We start from the raw sequence: 14,261 nt of genomic DNA on the forward strand, positions 1-14,261 counted from the left end.
ATTAGAGCTAATTAAGGTAACTCAACAATATGGATATAGTATCCGAGGTTGTCGAGAGTGCAGAGAACGAATTTAGGATCATTTTTTAAATCCAATTGGCTGCCACGCAAAATAATAATTTCAACAATATGGATATCGTATTCGAGGTTCTCGAGGGTGCAGAGATCGAATTTGGGATCATTTTTGAAATCCAAGACGGCCGCCGCGCAAAATTATGATTTCAACAATACGGATATCGAATCCGAGGTTCTCGAGGGTGCAGAGATCGAATTTGGGATCATTTTTGAAATTCAAGGTGGCCGCCGCGCAAAATTATGATTTCAACAATATGGATATCGTATTCGAGGTTCTCGAGGGTGCAGAGAACAAATTTGGGATAATTTTTGAAGTGAAACTTTTTTGCCCACATGAGGGTAAAATTGTTACGGATGAAACGGAATAAAGTGTCACGAAAATGAAGGACGTTTTTATCCAAGAAGAGGGGAGATTGAGTCTGATTGAGATGAGAATGAGAAAGGCGAATGTAGCATGAAGCAGATGGTACCGCTGTGAAGTAAAACAACTTCACTCTAGCGTTGTATCATGCAGGTTTAGCGCGCGGCCGCGAGTAAGTAGAACATCTTCCCTACTAACTTTGTATCGTGTAGGATAGCGCTCAGATACGAAAAAGTAGAATATCTTCCCTATTAGCGTTGTATCGTGCGGGTTTAGCGTACGGCCGCGAGTAAGTAGAACACCTTCGCTCCTAGCGTTATATCGTGCAGGCTTTGCGTGGCCGCGAGTATGTAGAACATCTAATAATTTCTAATAGTGACAAAAAACAATTGGTTAAGAGAACAGATTAGGATAATTATTAATATAAACGAGATTTTAAAATTAGTTTTCACAAAGAAGTTTCACTTCTGACTTGTGTACTTTGTACGCACGCCATTTTTTGTGTTGACTGATGCTTTGGACGGGGGGAGCTACCCCCTAAGGACACCCCTAAAAGTGGATATGAAAAAATATACTGGAGACTTAACTTGTGGGGTATAGTTGGATAGGTCATTGAAAGTTAGATTCAGGTTCGATACATGACAATTCCTTTGGTCTTTTGAAAATAATGCGGTATTAAGGAAGATGTAGATTACATTTATGTCATAGCTTATACCATATGATTACTAATAATAATATTGTGGTAATAATTGATAAGAGGGGTAGAGCTTTTTGTGGTTAAACCATTCCCTTGAATGAAATTTTTTTTTGCATGTAGAGTATCATTAGATAGGTCTTTCAAAATCAAATTTTGAGGTTTTTTAACTAGATTGGTAACGGAATATTTTTCGTAAATATTGTGGGTGAAATGTTGAAACGTAAATATTTCTATTTTACGTGTTGCCTGATGCTTTGGACGTGCCCTCCCCCCCTTGCGGTATCGTAGGGTAGTAAAATTATAGAATTAATAAATTGCAACTCTCAGCTTATTTAGGGAATGATGAATTAATTTAGCATGTGGGATATTGTTAGACAGGCTTTTTATAGTAAAATTAAAGTTATGAATGAATTCTAATTTTGACTCTGTAAATGACACCCATGAAGAAAAGTTTGTAGATTTCATAGGCGCCATAATGGAGTTCGACTTAAATCCGACATTCGTTATTGTTGACCCCGAAAACCATGAAAATGACACCATGAAGAGAAGTTGGTAAATTTCATAGGAGCCATCTTGGATTTCGATTTTGACCCGATATTCGTTATTGTTGATCCAGAAAACCATGAAAATGACACCCATGAAGAGAAGTTGGTAAATTTCATAGGCGCCATCTTGGATTTCGATTTTGACCCAATATTCTTTATTGTTGACCCCGAAAACCATGAAAATGACACCCATGAAGAGAGGTTGCCAATTTTATAGGCGCCATCTTGGATTTTGATTTAATATAAACCTTTTATTTAGAGATGAACTTATAAATCACTAATTCTTCAAAAAAATACAGAAAATAATTTTTAGAAAATCTGACTGCGTACAAAATATGTAAAGTATCAAAGACAGTATTGTCGAGCTTATAAAAAATATTCATGTTTGTACAGCGATCTTTTCGAGCACGAGCTTATATCAATTGTCTCAGATTGTTTTCAATCAATGATCACAACCTTTTGAGTGCGCATGGTGATATAAGATTTAAACCATCGCCACAGATTGCCCCGGGTGCCGTTCAACGCCAACTTTTCAAGTAACAATTTATGATTTACTCTGTCGAAGGCCTTCTGAAAGTCAGTATAAATACTGTCGGTTTGTGTGTTTTGATCAAAATCCCCGAATAAGTTCGAGGAAAACACTAACATGTTCGTAGTAGTGGACCGCTTGTACACAACCATGTTGTTGTGGTTTGATATATTTATGTAACATTAGGGAGATAGCTTTATAAACCAACTTTTCAAAAATCTTAGATTCTAGAGCAGAAAGTATGAATAGGCCGATAATTTTCAATATCATTTTGTTATCTTCCCTTATGTACTGACACTATACGTGCCTGTTTCCATATTGTGGGAAAATACCCTTCTTTCAAACATCGGTTAATTATTATAAATAAAGGTTTAAAAATGGTTTCTGAGGTATTTCTAAGAAAGATAGGTGGAATATTATCCAATCCAGCCGCTTTGCTATTGTTAAGTTCTGTTATTATATTATGAGATGTAATAGATATGTCACTGATTACCAGGTCATACTATAATTTTCTTCTTTTACTACGACTAAGTCGTAACACGTGCTTCAGATTTCTCTTAGATATCATTTTCACTAACATGTAAAATAACGATTTTACACTGGAAGCTAAAATTATTGTCTCACAATATAATATTTTTATTTTATGTATTGTTGATTGTTGTATGTATAGTTATAATTACTACTTAACAACGTTACGTCTTCCATTAGGAAAAAAATGAAACTATTCCTAAGTTAAGTAGTCAGGTATAATTTTTTATATTTAATATTAAGCTAGTTAGGAAACAAAAAAAAACAGAAGTTTAATGCTTGCTATTGCCACAATTGCTTAGAATAGTGAGTTGACCGTAGTCAACCATAGTCACCATACTTATATAACTTACCCACTTAAAGTTTTGCACTTCTAGCTAATCGGAACTATTTGAATTTCGAATTGTATATTTTTTGAAACGTTGCAACCTTCTTAATAATAATAAAAACGATTGGCGGCAAATAATTTGTCAATTGTTGTTTATCACACAACAAAGTTCTACGTACGCAACGAAAATGAAATTAAGTTGAAAAGATTTTAGAGCGACGAAATTATATGATTTTAAAAGTTCTCTCTCTCCGCAAGACTGTGCCGCTCGTCTTCAAAACGCTTTTCGGAGGAAGCACCTTGCTTGAGCACCGTGAGGCTATGGTTTGCTGAATTTGAGAGAGATCCGGCTTCTTTACATGACGAATTTCGTGAAGGGCGGTCTTCAGACTTCCAAATTCAGAAAATTTTACACGAAGAATTAAAATTTCGGAAACGGTTGTTGTCGTTGGATGATGCTCACAGATGCTAATGAAGTACGACCACGGACATTCTAATGCTGTTTATGACATTGTCAAAGGAGATGAAACGTGGATTTATTGTTTTGAACCCAAAACAACACAGCAATCTTGTGAATGGGGGTTTGAAAATGAGAACAGGCCAACAAAAACGAGGCAGGCGAGAAAAGTTGATAAAAAATGATCGCATTTTTTTTTCTTACCTACGGGTCCCATCTGCACAATTCTACTTGAAGATCAAAAGAGTGTTAATGCCGAGTGGTATTCTACCATTTGTTTACCCAGTGTGATTACAAAAGTTCGCCAAAGACGACCAAAAAGCACCTTCATAATGACAACGCTTCTTCACTCACGGCCAACAAAACTAATAAAATTTGAAAAACAAAATTTTATGAACGATGCGGGACGCGAACCCTCGACCTTCGGCGTACCGTGCACTAACCAACTGAGCCGACCGTTCGAGTAACGTATCGTTATACAATCGTGTTTGCTTTGTTCAACTCTCAGGGTATGGCTTCATCTGCAGGACTCTCTACTTTACAGTTACCTGCTCAACCCCAATATTTGCATATTAGGAAACTGACTGAGATGTCGCTCTTGTAAATCTAAATTTACAAATTTTATTTGTGTATTAATCCTAAAAGTGAGGGTTATCACTTAAAAAAAAACAACAAAACTAAGTTTAAAACAACAAAACATTTTCAGCTTCCGAAAAAGTACAAATCGTCACCCATCCTGCATATAGCCCCGACCTAGCCGTTGGGATTTCTGTATTTTCCCCAAAATCAAAGATTTGATGAGAGGTTTCACTGTTACCAATTTTGAAGAGGCAGTGATAGCGTTCAAACAGCACGTAGAAAACATGCCTTCAGATCTGAGGTCCTCTTGATTTAAAAAATGGTTCGACTGCATGAAAAAATGTTTAAAATGTAAAGGAGAGTACGCAAAACTTTTTTGTGACCTACGTACTACGTATACGTCATCACTTGACACCAATTATTGGCCGTACGCTCATTTGTTCTCCTTTTCCATAAAAAAAGATAAGCCTCTAGAAAACTGTGATAATGATTTTAGATTAAAAAAATTAATATTTTATTCTTTTCTTAATATTTGAATATTTTTATATTACACTTGCCACTTATTAAAATTGCCCAGCCGTTCTCAAGACATAAGTGTAAAACAATTATATTAAAAGGCATTTATTTTCTCAAAATTGATTCCTTTAGAATTCTTTTTGATGTCATTTCTTATACTACTAGATACGACTACCGCTTCGGAAACAAATGGCGCTCTGAGAGAGAAGAAGCGGCGCAAGAAACTCTCCCAGCATTCTTTTTTTTGCGCTCTTTTCAATTAAAATATACAATATTGTACAGTCATTTCTATCGCTATAAAATAATCACGATCTAGGTCCCAGGCTGTCCGATCATTTAGATATTCAGCAGTGGAGTAATAGGATTTACGACAGAGCCATTTTTTTATAAAACATTTAAATTTATTTATAGATAATGCCTGAACAGTGGCTGGGACTTTATTTTAGAAGTGTATAAATTTACCCTTAAAGCTATTATGTATCTTATGAAGCCTACTAGAATTAGTTACAAGCAATCCCTTATTTCTAGTGTTATAATAATGAAAATCACTATAAAGAGCAAAAAGGTGACGATTTTTGTGAACATATATTAAATTTCCATAAATGTACTGAGAATGAACAGTCATAATATTTATTTCTTTAAATTTTACTTTGAGAGACTGTCTATAACCAAGCTGATATATAGCACGAACAGCTCTCTTTTGCAGTGCAAACACTATATCAATGTCAGCAGCATGACCCCATAGTAATATAGCGTACGTCATGATGCTGTGAAAATAACTAAAGTACACTAATCTAGCGGTCGCAACATTCGTGTACTCTCTAATTTTTCTAACTGCATATGGCGCAGAGCTGAGTCTATCTGCTAGATGGGTAGTATGTGGACCCCACTGAAGCTTTTTATCTAACGTGATACCCAAGAAGACCGTAGTGTCCACAAGTTCCAATCTCTGGTCATTTATAAGTACGTTGGTTTGTACCTCCGCTGTGTTTGGTGTAATGAACCGTAAACACTTTGTTTTTTTACTGTTTAAGTGCAGATTATTCGTCTCAAACCAACCCACTATCTTTGAGAGTGCATTGCTTACCTCGCCATCAATATCCGCACGTCGCTTCACTTTAAAAATAAGTGAAGTATCATCAGCAAACAAAACAATCTCATGGCTATCATTTACCACAAACGGTAGATCGTTAATATATATAAGAAACAAGAAAGGACCGAGAATAGAACCCTGTGGAACACCTATTTTCACAGGTTTACCCGAAGACCGTTTGCCATTTACATCGACTATCTGAACTCTTTCGCTTAAATATGATTTTAACAGATTTAGGGCTCTATTTTTCACTCCATAATGCTTTAGTTTTAGGAGTAAAGTTTCATGCTGGACGCAGTCAAATGCTTTTGACAAATCACAAAAAATGCCCAATGCATCCTGTGACTCTTCCCAGGCGTCAGACATGTGCTCAATGAGTCTAGTACCCGCATTAATTGTTGATAAGCCCCTAGTGAAACCAAACTGATTTTTGTTCATTAATTTACAAAAATGCATTTGTAGCTGTTGAAGCAAAAGTTTTTCAAAAATTTTACTAAAAGCAGGCAGCACTGAAATAGGTCTGAAATTAGCAGGGTCAAAAGAACTGTCCGATTTAAACAAAGGTATAACTTTGCTGTATTTCATGAGGTCAGGGAACACACCCTCATCTATGCATTCATTAAATATTATTGCTAATTCAGGTGCTTTAATGCTAAGTATGTATTTTACAATATTAGTCGAATGGCCCCATAGGTCTTTTGTATTTTTTAGGTTAATTAATTTGAAGATTTTTATTATATCGCTACCTGTAACATACTTAAATTTCAAATCAGTGGAAGATACTGGTACGTGTAATTTAAGCATATCATGTGCTGATTTTGGCGAAGAGTTAAGGTCTTTGGTCGTGACAATCGGGATTTCGGAGAAGTATTTATCAAATTCATTTGCAATTTCTATTTCCGAATTTATAACGCGATTATTAATATTTAAACAGATAGAGGTGTTACGGCATTTCGATCTACCAGTTTCATTGTTAATTACACTCCAAGTCGCTTTTACTTTATTATTACTGTTTTTAATTTTATCTGCAATGAAACACGTTTTCGCTTCATGACAAACTACTTTAAAGAGCTTGGAGTATTTTTTTACATATATTTTAAATTCTTCACTATTATTGTAATGTTTCTCATAATAAAGGTCATATAAGCGTTTACGACTTTTGTGGATACCCATTGTTGCCCAATCATTAAAACTATGTTTGTTGTTTACTGTCACCGTTACTGGAGTAAAAATCCTGTCAAATTCCTCACAGAAGGAATTGAAGACTAAGTTATAGTGAAAATTAGCAGTTTCACCACAGTGTAAAAATGGTATCGTATTTACCAAATTATTTCTAAACCTCTCAAGACGGCTACCCGTAACTGGTATAATCGTCACCTTTTTTGGTCTGACATTGTCCAATCTTGTATTTACTTTTATAGTTGCCCACTATGGTCGGACTGAAGATTATTAATTAGTAATAGTAACATCTGTAAAAATATTATCTAAACAGGTTGCTGTTGTAGAAGTGATTCTAGTAGGTTCCCAAAATACATTGAAAAAATTAAAACTTTGAAATAAATTTTTAAGGCTAGTAAAATTGGCCGAAGGTTCAAGCAAGTTTATATTAAAATCTCCACACACTATAATTGACTTGCTAGTTTTATTTTAAAGAAAAATCTTCATTGTTATATTTTTGTACATTAGTACTAATACATTCCCCAATAGAGGCTTGTATGTCGATTATTTTACAATTTTGCCCAATAGAGGCATTGTACACAATACCATAAATTAAATTATTTAGTTCAAATATATATATAATATATTATAATGTCTTACAATTAGTATTTTTAATACATTATAATATATAAATTTTAAGTAAGTATTTTTTATAATGATCTCACTAATAGGTTTCAATTATAAACGCTATTTAATTTGTAGGGATAGATAGGTACGGATGTCTGTATACGATGATTGATTGTAATGCAAAAGTTATAGGTGGCTACTGCAATATCCTCTTAAGTTAAACGATTTATTACAGTCAACATAAACATGCAGATTTTGTGATTTAGACGCGCGAGCAAGCCACGTAGAGCTGGGAGTAAGAAAACATGGCATGGCTTAATGTATACCTGCTTCTTCAACTTTTAATTAGAACTGCAAGCGTTTAAAATTGATAACTCCACCGGCGGTAGTCATCCCATCGCCCGCGCGCCCGTCCCATTCGCCCTCCACCGGACCGCGTCATATATCGCGCACTCGGTTATTTATCGTCATCGTCGTAACTATTGAAATATGTTCAAATAATGTACTTCAAAAGACAAAGATTATCTACTTTAAATACCAGATGCGATAAAAGTATATATTTTGATATAAGGACCAATTTGTTGCTTTCAAAATATGTGCGTTAGAAAAACATTTAAATTTTATCATAATTATGGTTCACTATTTTGGTGATAATGGCTTACATATAAAAGAGTGATATATGCTGTACTGGGCTTTTTAAATGCTGATATTCTTTCTAACTTTCTTCACTATCGATAAATTAACAGCAAAGTTTGAGTTATCAATTAAATTTATCCAGATTGAGTTCAAAAAGATTTTGTGGTGGAACATCATTTAATTGTGTGTAATATCAAAGTGAGTATAAACTTACTTTTATTCTATTTTATTTTATTACCTTTTTTGAGTATAACTTTATTCCCTTTATGACTATACATGATTATAAAAATCTTGTTGAAATGAATACTACATCATATTGTGTCATGACCTGCTAGAACATATTCTAGAGATATTGGTCTGCACCGCATGCTTTTAATTTTTAATTTAGCTATATTTTTAATTAAAAAATCAAAAATGCTTTTCTAATTGAATCAGAAATAGTTAATGCGTAAGTATCTATCCCTAGAAAGAAATAGTAAAATAAATCAAAATTTGGTTTAGAATATCATAATTAAATTATCTCGAGTTCAGAATTTTAATATTAATTAAATTGTTATTGGAGATTCTGTTGAAGGCAGTTGGAGCCAGACGCCGAGAACTACTCTGCAAAGTTAGATAAACGAGTTTGAAAGATTTAGTGGTGTTAAAGTTCCACAAGAGATACGACCTTTTTAATTTTATTGCCTGAATTTAGTGGTTTGGGAATATTTCGGCGTAATTGTAATATATTTGCATTACTTACACACCTTACCCTTTATTCTTAGTTCAAAATCACCCGGACTCTCTCTGAGACATGGGGAAGAATATTCTTAGTAATACTGCGCTGTTGTCTAAGATTGAGATCTATTGAGCATTCTTAGACTTTCCCTACGTAAAGCTTAGCTAAGCTTATCTTTGATTTCGTTTTATACTCATTTGGCAGCTGAAATTATAGCGAGCTTAAGCTAAGACTACCGAATGCAAAGGTCAAGTTTGCGTTTTACCACACTCAGGTAAGTTTTACATCTACGTTTAACTTAAGTCTGGCCAAAGTCCAGGTACTCTCTATAGATCTCAGCTTGGGTCGGTTTATACTTCAAAATATTTTACTTAGTTAATTATCTTGTGTAAATGCTATAATAGTGTCCGTGTTGTAGCTACACTCCTTTAGTGTTTGTCACATGCGTGTAGGTATATACTATTTGAAATGCCGCACCCGGTAAGCTTCATACAGTAAGATTTGTCTAATCAATATTTATGATTATAATAAAAGATTTTTATTATTTGGATTTTATTTCTTTTATTTGAAAGTTAGTTATATTTGTAACGTCTGGGATAATGTAAAATTTTGTAATGTTAAATGTATTTAATGAATAAAAAAACAAATTGTATTACATTGCTATCAATATGGTCGATGTAGTCAGTTAAATCAAATCAAATCAATTCAACATCAGTTTATTCACGTAGGTCACGGAAATAACACTTATGAATGTCAAAAAAAATATATTTTTCTTATTGAATCTACCGCTACTTCGTAAAGGGTTGAGCTAATGAGAAGAAGTAGCAAGAAACTCATTGTCACTCTTTTATATCAAGATTTACATTTACATCGATTTACAAATCATTTTATATAATATATTAGTCAGTATTATCCTCTCATTAAATATAGGTACCTATTTAAAAAGATGACAAATTATATTTTTTTTTCTGGTGCATTACAAAAATCGTTTTTATTTAAGAAAATGTCAGAATTAAGTACTTTTTTATTATAATTTACTTTAATATACTGTAATATTTAAAAAAACATACTTAATATTGCCTACGAACGAAATACACATAAATCTCGGAAAGAGCTATTAAATACATTAATCCGATCTGAGGAGCTATCTTCAACTTATAGAAATTTATTCTATTTGATTTAATACTAATTAATATTTCTCGATGAATAAATTCATTCAATGGTAGTTTATTTATTTAGAGGATATTTTTAAAATTTTGTTCATTACAGATATTTAATAAAGCCTGAATTACTGTAATATTATTATATTTATTAAAAATAACATTGATTAGTCCTACAATTAGTTTAGTTTTGGCCACAAATTTATTTTTATTCCTCATTAATATAAAACACGTGTGTGACATGTGTATAAAGTGTAAGTAGTCTCCATAATACTTTCCAAGATAATTTGAGAGACATTTATAAACCAACTTGCCTGTTATTTTGAGATGATGGTGGTGGAACGCAACACAAAGGAGGTAGGACTTAAACAATGTAATATTTTTAGTCTCACAAATTTTAATGCATTAATCGTTTGTATGACCCTTATACCTTATCTTACTATCTTACTACCGTAGACAATAACAATGGAAAAACGTAACATAATGTCGAATAACATTAGAATTACTCCCTTGAATAGTATTAAGAGTACGCGACATCGTCTCGTCAGTCCTCGTTTCGATGAGACGCGGATTATGTACAATCCTACGCTATCATTTTAATGATACGACAATTTTCTTCAAGGATATCATGTGTGACGAGCTCCTGATTCCGTTTGTATCATTATTAAAGATTAATGTAAGTATCATTCATTATCTTGAGCCTTCAGGACAACGACGATGATGATTATTTTAGAAAATTGTCTAAATTGATTTTAATTTTAGTTCGGGCGGGATAATGTGAAACTCACATTAAAAAAGTTACAGAATTTGAATTTTGTTCCGATTAGGTCACTGCAATACAGCAATTATTAAAATGATTTTGGAACATTCAACCCATAAAAATATTTCAAACCAGTTATGTCCAAAAAAATTAGAAGTTTTTAATTTATATAGTAAAATTTATATTTACATATTACAAATTCTATTCCAATAAATATTTCATTTCTATGGCCGTGTTTGTATCGTGCCTCATTTGTTGTTTTATCTTTTATATTTGGAACGCGCAGTCCTGTTAGCAAATTAAAAGATAACAAACGATAGATTGTAGGAGGTCGGGTTACAAAAGGTTTTTGTTAGTTATACTTTAATTTACTTGGAGGGTAAATATTTTTATTTCAGGTAAAAAGCAACTCTATCTGGAAACATTTCAGTTTTATTAAAAAAAATATTATACACGCTTGTACTGTTATTGGTAGAATCAGTTGTAAATATTTTATGCGAAGACTGTATTATAGACTTATCATAATATTATTAATTAAAGTAAAATAAACTTAATTCAATTAGGCTTAATTTAAGCGTTTTTAAAATCGTCGGCAAGCTTTACGTATCGACAACGATATTTTGAGAATGCGATTTGAATACGTGATATTCATTACGTGGTAACTCGACCTGTCCACTGCCCGCGTTAATAATTGATATAGGACGTGTTCTGTAAATGATATTATAATTGTTAGCTCATAGTGATTCTTCTGAACAATTTAAAGATAGTGCGTGTGTTGATAATAAGAAGTACCAACGCCCCTACATATTCTTTAGTTAAGAATACACTGAATAAGACAAGATACAAAAAGGACCAAACGAAGTAAAATATTATCATATAAAACTTTATCTTAATAAAGTACGACCAGCCGTCAAAATGCGGTCAGCAATAAAAATTGCCAGTAGCAGTCTATTTTAATATTCTTTTTCGTGTTATCTATGGTGTTTTAGTAACTATTCCATTACTAATTAGTAACATTTAAATATGTTTTGGTAATAAAAATAACTACATTCGTTTTTATAGGTTAGTAACTACATACATAGATAAAGGTGAGATGTGCTTGTGTCGTACGCGCGACGTGACGAGGCAAGTGGCGAGGGGGGCTGCGGCGGGAGGACACCGATTCAAAAATAACAATAATAATTGCAGTTACATTATTTTTTTGTCATAGGTAATATAATTGTCTTTTAGGTAGTCTAATATTTTTGATTTCATTTTACATAGGATAACTCTTAAAAATACGTTGATTATTTAGTTATAAAAGCATACGCAATATTTATTTTTATTTTTAGTGCTTATTATAATGTTTAGGAACAGTTTTTTTAATAATAATATTAATAAATCATTTTATTTCAGGCTACAAGGCCCATAAAATAAATACCTTATAATCAAACATACATATTTTTAAAACTTAAATCTACGTCATATTTTCGCAGCGATGTGAGGCGCGGGTTCGGTAACTTCCGGCAGTCGGCGACGTCCGCGATACTTGCGGAACACGACCCCCTTAGGCCACAGCTTCACGTCCAGGAAGGTCGATATATGTTCCGTCAGGACGCGAACAAAAAAAGAGTTAAAGTCTACTGCGTGACGCGTCACCAACTTTTCGACCCCCAACCGGAACCTTGTCTTCTCCACCAAGTACTGAACAATGTCCGAGGCCTTGGTGGTGTGGTGAAAGCGAGAGACGTAGATATACGTCGCTGGGACTACGGGACGCAGGAGCTGGTTCTGTCCAATTGGTGCTATTCCACATTGATTATGACTAGGAGGCCTCCTCTTCTTCCGCTCCACCTTAATGAAACCATCCTTGTCGGGCTGACCCTTTGACACAGTTCTACAAGCGGGTTCCTTGCCCGCTTCCACTTCCGAACTCATAGTCATAATAGCGTGCAGCGGCGGTTGCCGCGCAGATCGCGAATATAAATTATATTCGTAAGTTCAGTGATCATGTACGCTACCGAGCGCGCTCGGAACTGAACTCAGAACTTTAAATCGGTTGTTTATTTGTTATTTTTTTTTAATCGAACATCTTGTGACTATGTTTATCACGATGTCCTTTAAACTTATACTTCTCCTAAATATTCATTTTATGATTCTTTTTAACATACAGTAAACTTTAATTTGTTAAATCTATTTTGGCAAAAGTTAGGCAATAATGGAAGTAAGAACATAAATCTCACTTTTAACAGTAATGGCGTACAACACTTTGCTCTATGTTTTAATGGCGGCCTCAATGCTGGAATAAATGAATATATGTTGCGTGTTCCCTTTTGACAAATATTTATTAAGAGTAAGTTTACATTATCATTTACTACGCTTCGTTTTCGATTCAATGACTTAAAAGGTTTATGGATTAATAGTTGTTGTTATTTGTAGTCGTGTTGAAACTTATAGTTAACTTAAACTTTTTTAGAACCACGTAATATTGCTCTCTTAAAGATTTTCTTTCATTGCATGATGATAAAGTCATAAAAAATATTTTAGTTGATTTCACATCCAAAAGCGGTGAAATGGCTTATAACTTCCTCAAGATCAATAACCGATAGCGAGTTATTACCCAGAAACAATGTTATAGTACTTGCATTAATCGATAAATTATTATTATTATTACATTAAACCCAAGTAAACAGGCCTTACCTATCAGGAAATACCTTCATCCACCATCTACCAATCCCCTGTTCATGGGATCATCACGGGCAAGCTGCAACAGGAAGTGCCGATATCTTTGGTTACACCAGACACGGTTCAGATGTTGGCTGCTGCGTTAAAAAACCTGTCCAGCACCATCTGCAACAATGCCAGTAACGTAAGTCTTCTTAGTCGTATAAGTATCCCTAAGGAAGTACCCGAGTTCTCGGGAGACCAGTTGGAGTGGCTACATTTTAAGCAGGCTTATTATTAAATAACGAACGAACGAACTGCGAAAATGCCGACGTGGCGCTGCTAAGGACGCTGTCTTCGGCAGCGCCGGAGAAAGTAATGGCGACATTGGAGCTTCGTTTTGGAAATTTAATGTAATTCCTGATGAAAATTTATTAAAAAATATATCTGATCTATTGAATTATAAAGAATCACCTTATACTAAAATCTTTCGATACGATTAAAGAATATAATATGATAAAGAAGTATGGAAAAAATTATATGTTCCTGGTCCACCTGATAATAATTCTTCTTAATATCAAAATTGTATAATCTGATGAATGTAAGTAACATGAATATAATAATCTTAGAAACACAAGAAAATTTTCAAGACGTGACGTCACCTGTCCCCACTTGCAGCCGACAGACCACTATATAAGCGGTAGCAGAACAGTTGGTGACGAGTTGTAGAAAGCTCGACTGCCTTTATTTGCTGAGTCTGCTGACGTCTCGCATCGCCAGAACTGGCGAATCTTCGCCAAACACATGGCTGACCATTCGCCGTCCTTTAGAGTAGAGAGCCCTGCAGAAGTC

This window comes from Leptidea sinapis, chromosome 26 (assembly GCF_905404315.1).
Source record: "Leptidea sinapis chromosome 26, ilLepSina1.1, whole genome shotgun sequence".
NCBI classification, from domain to species: Eukaryota; Metazoa; Arthropoda; class Insecta; order Lepidoptera; family Pieridae; genus Leptidea; species Leptidea sinapis.